Below are 11,702 nucleotides of genomic sequence, written 5' to 3'. Positions count from 1 at the left end.
CAATTGTTATCCCACGCTTTCCAGTGCATTTCCCCTCCTTTTTCTTATCACAAAAAATCCAGGTTTGGGGGAAGTAGAGCTTCTGGGTACTTTAACTGTGCAACTGGAATTTGTCAATACAGCATGCAATTGAAACGTACCGCAATATAGTGCCAGTCTGGAATTGCACTAGCTCTTTTCATGTCCCCTGAGAATTCTTAAAAAACCGACTCTCCTCCCCAAGATAAATACAATCTTAATGGAACATTTTCTGCCTCCCACCCCAGAAATGTTGGCTGTTTGCAGTATGGTAACGCTGCAGAGAGCTTGCTGGGGAGACCATGCATTAAAAAGAAAGGACTCAAAAATAACTTAAACAAGGTTTTAATAAGAAAAACAAAAACTCCTTTTACACTAAGTACATTAACAACCAAACCAGACCCAACCACCAACCCATCCCCCAGGGTAATGGGAGAGCTAGGTGCTGCTCCTTATATACTACACCCAAATGCTGACACACCTTAATCAAATACAACTCAGCAGCACCTGCTATGCTTCACAGCTGTAAAGCTGGGTCTCGTTATCTTGCACTGGCCCTTGCTCTGGCCCCTTAAAGACATACACATCGGGTGGAACAATGATGAACCTTTACATTTAAAGAAACCATTCAACATTCAACATTTCCCCTGCGGTTCATCATTGTGGAACAAAAACATAAAGCATACTTTGTACATGTTTTTCATGTGTAACCTTCGGAAGTGCTTTTGTAAAAATGTCTGCAATTTGATTATCACCTGGAACATATTCAAATACAATCATTTCATCAGCAATTAGTTTCTTTACAAACTGTAAACGTAACCTTAAGACTCTAGTGCGCTGCGTATTGGTCTCTGAACACAGGATAGCAAGTCCGCTCTGGGAATCACGGTAAACCTTTACTGGTAGTGTTACTTGCATCTGTAGGTCTGCAAATTTTTGCAGTTTGATGAACCAGAAAAGATCCATTTTTGCCTTTCTCAATTTGCATGGATAAGTAATTTTTAGCTATGCCTAATTCCACCACATCAAATTTCTTCTGTAACTGTGATACTACCAGTTCATATTCCTGTTTAGTTTTTGTAGAAATTAACACGTCATCTACATACACACATATTTTTGTTACAGAGTTTGCCCTTTCCTTTATAAACACACAGTTGTCTGCCTTTCCTTGTGAAAAACCAATATCCAGCAATTCTTTTGCTAAAGTTTGGTGCCAATTCCTTCCACTTTGGTGCAGACCATAAAGGGATTTATTTAATTTGCATACCAAACCTTCAGCGGTGTCTATGCCTTCAGGAACACACATAAAAATTTGTTCTTTTAAATCTGCAAACAAATATGCAGTTTTTATATCTAGGTGATAAACAGAATGTCCACGTTGTGATGCATCTTTTAACAAAAGCTTAACTGTTTCATATTTTACGCTTGGTGAATAACACAAATCATAATCTTCGCCTGGAATTTGTTGAAAACCCCTAGCAACTAATCTTGCTTTGTACCTTACAACTTCATTTTTGTCATTCATTTTAACTCTATAAACCCATTTTGAATCAATAAGTCTCATATCTGGGGTTTGTGGTACAAGAGACCAAGTGTTATGCTCTTTTAAAGAAGCTATTTCAGAGTTCATAGCTTTATACCAATTTGCAGCTTGTTGCTTAGGTAATTTCTGAACATCATTGTAGCTTTTTGGCTCAAAAACTGCCTTATTGGCATACACAGTATTAAAATGTTCATCTGCAAAACATTGTGGCTTCTGTCTCTTTCTATCTGAACGTCTCAGTCCGGAAGGAGAGTCAGACTCCTCAGACTTAATGGGACTAAGTGAACCACTAGTTTCAGGTTGTAAATCATTGTCAGATTGAAGAGATGCCTGTAGGCTAAGCTCACGGTCAGAAAACTCAAGAGAATCTAACCTCCCCTTGGGTGCCTGTGACTTTAAATCATCAAACAAATCAGATTCAACAGACTTTTTGTCTTTTTCCATTAATTCAGAAGCACCATTTCCTGCTGCTGCTGCTGCTGCTTCCTCTTCTTCCTCAATATTATCTATACCATCAGTATCTTGGAAGACAGCAACTCCATTCCAATTTACAGTTTGTATCATACTTCTGGTAATATGAAATTTGCCAGTTGCTGGTATGTAAATTCTGTACGCTCCCTGCTGGTAGCCCATTAATTTTCCCTGAACACTACGCTCACCCAATTTCTGTTTAGCGGGATAATGCATAATTACATCTGAACCCCAAATGCGTAGGTATTTCAGATTAGGGCGTTTTTTAAACATTTTCTCATAGGGGGTGACATCTAAACCAGAATGATAACTGCGATTTCTAACATGGCAAAAGGCATTAAGCGCTTCAGCCCAAAAGTCTTTGGGCAGATTAGCATCGTGCAGATAAGTTTTAACCCCTGCCTGCAGGTCTCGCTGCACAACTTCAACAAGCCCATTTTGCCAGGGACTTCGGGGGCAAGATAACTCATGAGTAGTCCCCTGCGCTTCCAGGAATTTCTCAAAATCCTCAGAAACAAATTCTCCACCCCGGTCAGAAAACAGGTTCTTAATAGGTTTGTTAAAGTGCGTTTTTACCCAGTTGCAAAAAACTTTGTACTTCTCAAATGCTTGGGACTTCTCAGCTATTGCATAAGTCCAACAATATCTACTATACTGGGCTATCAGAGTAAGCCAGTACTTAGAACCTCCTAATGATGGTGGGAGTGGCCCAACTAAATCACAATGTACATGCTCAAATGGCTCAGTTACTTTCCTATCTGAGCATCTACCCTTGCGTGCAACCTTAATCTTATTCTTGCAACAGGATAGACATTGCATAAAGAATTTACATGGTTTTAAGTTGAGGCCATTAACAATATTCTTTGTCTTAATTACATCAGCAAAATTCAGGTGTCCCAGAATTCTGTGTGCCTCATGGACACACCCGGAATGAGGCCTTACATTCCTCAACCCCTGGCTTGACTGTGCTGCTCTGCAATTTATAGGCGATTGGGAGTAGGTGCGAAAATACAGTCTATATAAACCATCAGATTCCCGGGCATATAATAGACGTTTGTTCCCATCGAAAAACTCACACATTGACTTTAAGAAACGCACAGTTATGCCTTGACGAGCAAAACACCTTACTGATAATAAATTGTCCACTGACGGGCAGTAAATGCAGTTCGCTATTGTAATGTTTAAAGAGTCAAGTTTAACGGTACCCCTGCCAAGCGACTGCAAGACTTGTGAATTGGCTAAATGTACATTACCAATTTCCTCTTCGAAAGAAATAAACAAGCTTCGATCGTTGCAAATATGCTGAGATGCTCCTGAGTCAATAATAAAAGACTTCCACTTGGCATCTTTAATTCTTTTACGATCTGTTGTCCGAGCATGAAAAACTCGGGGCTCGTTTCTGTCTCTACTATACGATGTCGGCTGCTGGGCTGACGACCGTGACTGACGAACAGAAACAGACTTAGGAGTACTTTGCTTTCTTTTGGCTCTGCAGTCCTTTGCAAAATGTCCTTGCTTATTGCAGAACCAACAACGCTTGGCAGCTTTAAATGCAGTCGTATCACCACAAGTTTGCATATGGCGTTCCTCATTACTTCTGGAAATAGGAGTGCTTATGGCACAAGCCTCCCTTCTGTCCAACTCGCCCATTAATCTTGCTGTCACCCCTTCCACAGTTAATTGTGCTGGTGGAACGGCAGATATCTGGCTAGCTATACCATCGAAGTCCTCATTAAGGGAACAAAGAATGATAAAAACATACTGAATATCAGGTATGTCCATGTCCCTTCGAATTAATTCGCCGCGTATTGCCTCCAGGCGTCTCAAGTGTGCTGCCAAATCACCACCAGGCTGCAACTTCGTCTGGTACAACTGCTTGAAAAACGTCAATACAGATGCTGACTCTTTTCTAACATGCACTGCTGCAAGACTGTCCCACATTTCTTTGGCAGTTTTCTTATTTCTTATATAGACTACTTGCTGGTCGCTGACTGCCAAATTAATTATCGCCCTGGCTTTTGCATCTCCTTTTGACCAAGCATTAGTTACAGGGTCAGGAGGGTCATCAGTTACATAGGTCCATACTTCTCTAGAGGTCAAAAGCGCCTCCACCCGAAAAGACCATAAACTATAGTTCTCATCTGTTAGCTGTGGGAAGACCAGAGCCTTCTCAGCTTCAGGAACCCGGTCAACCATTCTGGAACTCTTCCAGACCCACAGAACTACGCTAACAGGAGAAGGAGTTTTCAAACCTTTCTCAGAGTCCAAAAATATGCAGTCATCCACTCAGCAGCTGGGCCCATAACCAAAGATGTTGGCTGTTTGCAGTATGGTAACGCTGCAGAGAGCTTGCTGGGGAGACCATGCATTAAAAAGAAAGGACTCAAAAATAACTTAAACAAGGTTTTAATAAGAAAAACAAAAACTCCTTTTACACTAAGTACATTAACAACCAAACCAGACCCAACCACCAACCCATCCCCCAGGGTAATGGGAGAGCTAGGTGCTGCTCCTTATATACTACACCCAAATGCTGACACACCTTAATCAAATACAACTCAGCAGCACCTGCTGTGTTTCACAGCTGTAAAGCTGGGTCTCGTTATCTTGCACTGGCCCTTGCTCTGGCCCCTTAAAGACATACACATCGGGTGGAACAATGATGAACCTTTACATTTAAAGAAACCATTCAACATACCCCTTACAAATATTGCTAGGCTGCAAAGTGTGACCCAGCACTAGCTAAAACACACAAAGTGAAAAAGTTTGGGTCTTGTACTTTGGGAAACACAGAGAAGTGTAACCCTCCTTATGTGGCATGGTTTTCCAAAGTCCCACGTGTCTTTAGTTCCTGTTGGCATTTCTTAAGTACAGGCCAACAAGAATGTGAGAGTGACAAGAGTGACAAGAGGAGGGAGTGACAACAACCATAATAATCAGGGTCATTGAGACCCCACAAACAGCAGGCATCAGTGTTGCTGATAAGATTTATAGGCCCCAGAACATATGTAAATAAATGAGTTAGGCCTCTGGTATTGAGGATGGAAAAAAGAACTGACATTAGATCCCAGCGACAGGGAACAGTGTCTAAAGGGATTTGTCACTCATGTATAATTAATACACGTCTGTGCCATACTGCCTTCTCTGTCTATAAATAAAAACTAGGCAGCTGGAGAAAATAAGGAGCTGAAATAAGTTAAGGGACATCAATCATCATTTTGCCCAAAAACCACACACAAGGGGTGTAGAGTTTGTACTGGGATCAGATAAATGATGCTTGAGTGTTAGTAGAAGCTCAGTCGTCGTTTGCATCTTGTTGCCATGGGTATGATAATATGATAACAGAAAGGGCAGAGTGCAACACAAAGACTGATAGTAATGTCTAGATGACCCTAGCGTGCAATTCTGTGTATGAAACTTTGGTCTAGGCAGATGTTGTTAGCTTACAGGTAAAAACATGTTTAATGCTTGTATAAGGAATGTTACATGGACCACAGTATAACATGTAGCTTGGCCTTTGGTCTTTCCCATAGTTACCGACCCGCGCAAAACTGAAAGCATCACCAGCTGTTGAGGGGTGCACATATGGATCACACTGTGTTGTTGATCACACTGGGAGCCAGCATGGTGTAGTGGTTAAGAGCGGTGGACTCGTAATCTGGTGAACCGGGTTCGCTTCCCCGCTCCTCCACATGCAGCTGCTGGGTGACCTTGGGCTAGTCACACTTCTCTCTGAAGTCTCTCAGCCTCACTCACCTCACAGAGTGTTTGATGTGGGGGAGGAAGGGAAAGGAGATTGTTAGCTGTTTTGAGACTCCTTAGGGGGAGTGAAAGGCAGGATATCAAGTCCACACTCTTCTTCTCTTCTTCTTTTTTTGTTGAAAACAGTACTGACTACTGGATAAATCTGGACTGTCCTGTTATGGTCTGGTGCCCACTCCATCAGCAGACGTACAAGTGGAAGGGTGCAGGACTATGACTGGACAACTATAGATATTTATCATGACTTTTCATTTCAGTTTTAGTTCTTTCAAGTTGTTTAATGGTAAGAAACAGTAGCTGCCCATGTGATCGGGTGGCATTGCTAAGTACCATATTGACACAGCCTCAACCCTGCTACCTCCCCACCAGGCCCCATTCCCCTCCAGGTAAGCTACAGTGACCCTGGTGTCTTGATGGTTTCTCTGCCTCACCATACAAGCTGCTACAGCTATCCAGCATCCTGTATAATTCTAGACTTGCCTACAGGAGTTTCTCCTTTTTAAATTATATTTCCCCAATTGATAAGAAGCATACACTGATTTTGTTTAACCAAGAGTGCAAACTTATTCGTATCTATTCAGAAGTAGGACCAATTTAGCCCGATGGGAGTTATTCTCAGATAAGGATGTATAGGAATGCAACTTTCAGTAATGATTGAATATTGAAACACAGTTTGCAAAGCTACTGTAATTCCTCTCAGTTGCATGCAGGATCTGAAAATGGTGCCCCAGACAATACAACTGAATGGGGCAGCCATACCCCTCCCCTGGAATGCCCCATAACATTTTACTCATGAAGCACCTTGGCCTGTGTTTTCAAAGGAACAAGTAGCCAAGCCACCACTTGGAGTGGTAAAGGTAAAGGACCCCTGACAGTTAAGTCCAGTTACAGATGACTCTGGGGTTGTGGCACTCATCTCACTTTACAGGCCGAGGGAGCCGACGTTTGTCCACAGACAGTTTTCCCAGGTCATGTGGCTAAGCTGCTTCTGGCACAACGAGCACCAAAACCAGAGCACTGCATGGAAAGGCCTTTTACCTTCCTGCCAGAGTGGTACCTGTTTATGTACTTGAACTTTTTTGGCATGCTTTCGAACTGCTAGGTTGGCAGGAACTGGGACTGAGCAATGGGAGCTCACCCCGTTGTGGGAATTTGAAGCACCGACCTTCTGATCGGCAAGCCCAAGAAGCTCAGTGGTTTAGACCACAGCACCACCCACGTCCACTACTTGGAGTGGTAGCCTAGTTTAAAGAATGTCCTCTCCATGCCTGAAAGTGCAGCTACTTTCATCTCTTAGCACTCCTCAGCTAGGTTCCCCGGTAAAGGTAAAGGGGCCCCTGACCATCAGGTCCAGTCGTGGCCGACTCTGGGGTTGCGGCGCTCATCTCGCTTTATTGGCCGAGGGAGCTGGCGTACAGCTTCCAGGTCATGTGGCCAGCATGACTCAGCCACTTCTGGTGAACCAGAGCAGCACACGGAAATGCCATTTACCTTCCCGCTGGAGTGGTACCTCTTTATCTACTTGCACTTTGACGTGCTTTCAAACTGCTAGGTTGGCAGGAGCAAGGACCGAGCAACGGGAGCTCACCCCGTCATGGGGATTCGAACTGCCGACCTTCTGATCGGTAAGTCCTAGGCTCTGTTGTTTAACCCACACGCCATCCAGTACCCACCCCTAAACATGCTGAAAAAAAGGTGGGCCAAATATTTCAATCTGGAACTATTTCTAGATGTGCCTCAAGAAGATGCTACAGATAAGGTGAATGCCCTGAAATTCATATTAAACAGAGATGGATAAATAACAGGCTATCTAAGCAGATAGGACCCTTGTCAGTTGTAGGAATCTTTGTTAGCTCTGTCTTTCACTGTTAGCCAAATTGTTGAAGATACACACTGCATTCTTTGAGTGGGGTTTAGAGTCACAGCCCCACAACAGCTTAAACTTGTTGAATAGGGTGTGGTATGGGGAAAGGATAGAGTCTCTGTGCGAAATGGTAATGTTGCTGGCAAAGCAATCCTAGCTCTAAGGTAATGCACACCAAAGTTGGATTTAAAAATGCACCGTACCCACACAAATCCTTTAGTGCTGGAGGAAGGGGGAGAAGGAAATTGAAAAGATGGAAATTTGTAAGCTTGTAGGGGCTGAGGTTGCGACCTCAATTACACATGAGAAACTTTTGTAATAAAATGAATGCTGGAAAACGGTGTCAAAATGTGGTTCGGTATTTCAGGACAATTTGGAGAACAAGAGTAGGAACATTATTAGAAAATAGCCAATCTGGCTCTGTACAAAACAGCTGGTACATATATATACCAGCAATTCAAATGCAAGCATCAAAATGACAGTCTGCTGTATTCAGTTCCAAACATAACAGATGTAAACCGGTTTCACTGTCAAATTTGTTTGCTGTCTTTAAGCAGCTTCCAGCAGCTTTGCTTAAATTTCACAATAAATGCAATAAATACCACTTCGGTTATCCCAGCTATGTTTCAATCTCTGTAGATAGGTAGGGTTTGGGTTTTGTGACTTAAAATTGAACTTCCCTGAGCAGAAGCTGTATACCAGAAGCTGATGGCACACTTGGAGCAAAGACTAATAAATAACCACTTTTCTGAGTTAAAAACAAACTGTATCAGTTGTTTGCAGCCACAATGCTGCAAATGTAAAACCTTTTTTGTTCATGAATGCATGGAGGGGGACCACTTTACTCACTTCCCATCCATACATCTGGTGGAAGGAAGGCCAGTAGAGACGGTCTATGCCTTGGGTTGGGCCAGAGGGAAGGTGGGGATGGCAATGTTGATAGTAGTAGTGAGAAGAGCAGGTTTGGCCCCTTCCCCTATCTGTCTTTGGTGGAAAATCAGAAGAAGAATTCCTGTGAATTGGGTGGTGGCAATGTTGAGGGGCAGGCCAAAAAGTATAGTCTCTTCTCCCATTGGTGGAAGGTCAGAAGAGGAAGTCTATGCATTGGGCAAGGAAAATTGAGGGTTGGGCCAATACAGTCATACCTTGGGTTACAGATGCTTCAGGTCACGCATGCACAGAAGCACCAAATCGCAACCTGCGCGTGCGCAGACGCGGCGCTGCGGGTTGTGAATGCTGCGGGTTGTGAACGTGCCTCCTGCACGGATTCGCAGCCCGAGAGTCCACTGTATGTGTGATCTCTTCCCCCATCCATGTGCTCATGACTGCATGGAGGGTAATTTGTGAAGGGATCTTGTGTCACTCACTGTTCTATAGCCCAGAAACCAATAGGTTTCTAATTACTCATGAATCCAAATTCCAGCCCATTGTTTTCTTATGATTTCTTTTTTGTTGTTGTTTGTTTGAAGGGCTATTTAAAATTATGTATAATTTCTTTGTATATTTGTATATTTTTTCTACTTTGTACTTAATAAAAAATTGTTTAAAAAATTATGTATAATTTGTTTATTTTATATACAATCATTTAGAACTTAAAGTAAGCAAATCCTGAAATGGAAGGTGATACCCTGAGCTCTTTTGGGAGGAAGGATGGGATATAAACTGAATAAATAATGAACTCGGTGAAACTGTTCATCTACGCCATGCTGAAATCATGCTCCTACATGTACCGAAAGCAGAAAGGAATTCAAAGGCAATGTACATTTCTTGCAGCTGAGTTACTAAGTAGAGCATAAATACTATTATTACATTGTCTCTTTATTTCCCTTTGTAATAACATTATTTGGTGACTGCGTGCCTCTTTCACATAGCTCTGAGGTCATCTGATGTGATTTATATGAATTGAAGGGGACACGATAAAAAGAAGTACATACTATTGCTATGCCACAATAGCATAATTCCCTGCTTCTGACAGGTTTGGCTTCAGCCTTGACAGAATTATTATACCACAAGTTAAGGATAATATGTCATCTATTGGATCCTCCTCTTATTCTTTTTAATTTAATTGAGTGTCACCTCTGAAGATCTGTCATGCACTGCATTCCAAAGCTACATGTTGTAACAAGGATGCCTTAAGCCTTTAGGGGTCATAATTTTAGAAAAAGTAAATGTTCATCCTTGCAGAGCAGTTTACCAGTATCAAATTCTGATAGTTCATTGTTCTCTGTGTTTTGACTTGCTGTTCATAATATTGAATTTCCTAGCAAAACAGAAGATAAAAATGATATTTATGGCCACCATCTATAATCATGCATTAGGAACTTGCCCACATGGGGTTAGAAATTTTCCAGCAGCTCTCTATCTCACAAAAGTTCTTCCACAATGCCTACCTTTTTATCTCTAATATCAGAGAAAAAATTGGGTTCAGAGGTGCTTGAAGATCTTCACATAGTTTTTGTCTTTCAAGTTGTACTCCCCTGCTCTCCCACAGCAGGTATGAGAAAGTTACCTTTTGTGTCCATTCTTTTCAAACCAGTCCCATGTAGTGAAAGCTAAGATTTATTCCAGCACCCTAGAACATGGATGAAAATCTGCATTGGCTTTTGCAAGCATGCAGATCACTTGGCTATTCAACATTTGATGTTTTGCAGATGAATTTATGAACAGAAAATGAGTACAGTGGTACCTCGGGTTACAAACACCTCAGGTTACAAACAGTTTGGGTTACAGACTCTGCTAACCTGGAAGTAGTACCTTGGGTTAAGAACTTTACCTCAGGATGAGAACAGAAATTGTGTGCCAGCAGCACAGTGGCAGCAGGAGGCCCCATTAGCTAAAGTGGTACCTCAAGTTATGAACGGTTTCAGGTTAAGAATGGACCTCCGGAACAAATTAAGTTCATAACCAGAGGTACCACTGTATTGTGCTTGAACTGAACTGAGTGACATGGAAATTCTCTCTCCATCAAGCTGTTGATGGGCCATTCACACATGCTGATGGCGGTATGGTCGATGTATGGTCCTTGAGTGCTGAGCTGAAACCTGCACTCCTATTTATTAAACGTTTACTATTCTTGCAAAAGAAAACGTTAGAATAATAATAATAAAATTCTTTAAAAAGTTCTTTGCTGAAAAAGATGTAGCTTTGTTTCAAGCCCTGAAGCAAATGGAAAGAGCTGAGCCATAACAATGAAATATAGGATTTATAATAGAAATAGCAAGCCAAGCCTAACTACAACACTATGCAGCAGTAAATATAATTTGTGAATGAAGGCTCACTGTACTTTCAACATTCAAATTACCAGAGAAGTCCATCTTCAGGGTGACCTGATGCTATAAAAGGATGTGTGCAGTTTATTTTAGTAACACTGAAATTTGTTTGCCCCGAACAATATGCTAATGTCATAGATATTTTAGGCTGCTCAAATGCCAAAGTGGATCTGACTTGGTAATGAACCACCCAATTGTCTCTGTGACACCAGAGCCAAGATTTGCTTAGACTGCTGTCTGCTGACATTATGAATTTCACATGATACTTATTACGGTATATGGAACAATTAAAACTGTGCAGAAATATTTCTGTCCAAGTAATCCTGTAGCTATTATGTTTGCATTACAAATAGTAAAGGAAACATTGTGGTGCCAACCCTATACCCACTTACCTGGGAGTAAGCTTCATTAAACGCAATGAGACTTCCTTCTGAGTAGACCAGGGGTCCCCATTCACCTGCTGAATTAGCTGTTGCTTCCCTGGTATTTAGCTCTTTTCTGCAAAACAACTGCAATTATATATAATTCTTGTAGATCAGCCTCCCGTGACCTCACACCCACCCTCCATCAATGTTGGACTACAATTCCCACCAGCCCCAACCAGTATGCTAATGTCGCACTTGTACAATTTTTTTGGATTCTCAGTTGTCAAGAACTGTCAAGAATTTACTCTTTTCAATAAAGTTGCTTCACTGCCAGTTAGTGCCAACTTTACTGAGCTAGATTGACTAATGGTCTGACTCTGTGTAAGACAGCTTCTTATGTTCTCGTGATA

The sequence above is a fragment of the Podarcis raffonei genome, chromosome 5 (genome assembly GCF_027172205.1).
Source record: "Podarcis raffonei isolate rPodRaf1 chromosome 5, rPodRaf1.pri, whole genome shotgun sequence".
Classification (NCBI taxonomy): domain Eukaryota; kingdom Metazoa; phylum Chordata; class Lepidosauria; order Squamata; family Lacertidae; genus Podarcis; species Podarcis raffonei.
The sequence above is the reverse complement of the archived record's forward strand: the minus strand, read 5'-3'. Positions refer to the sequence as shown.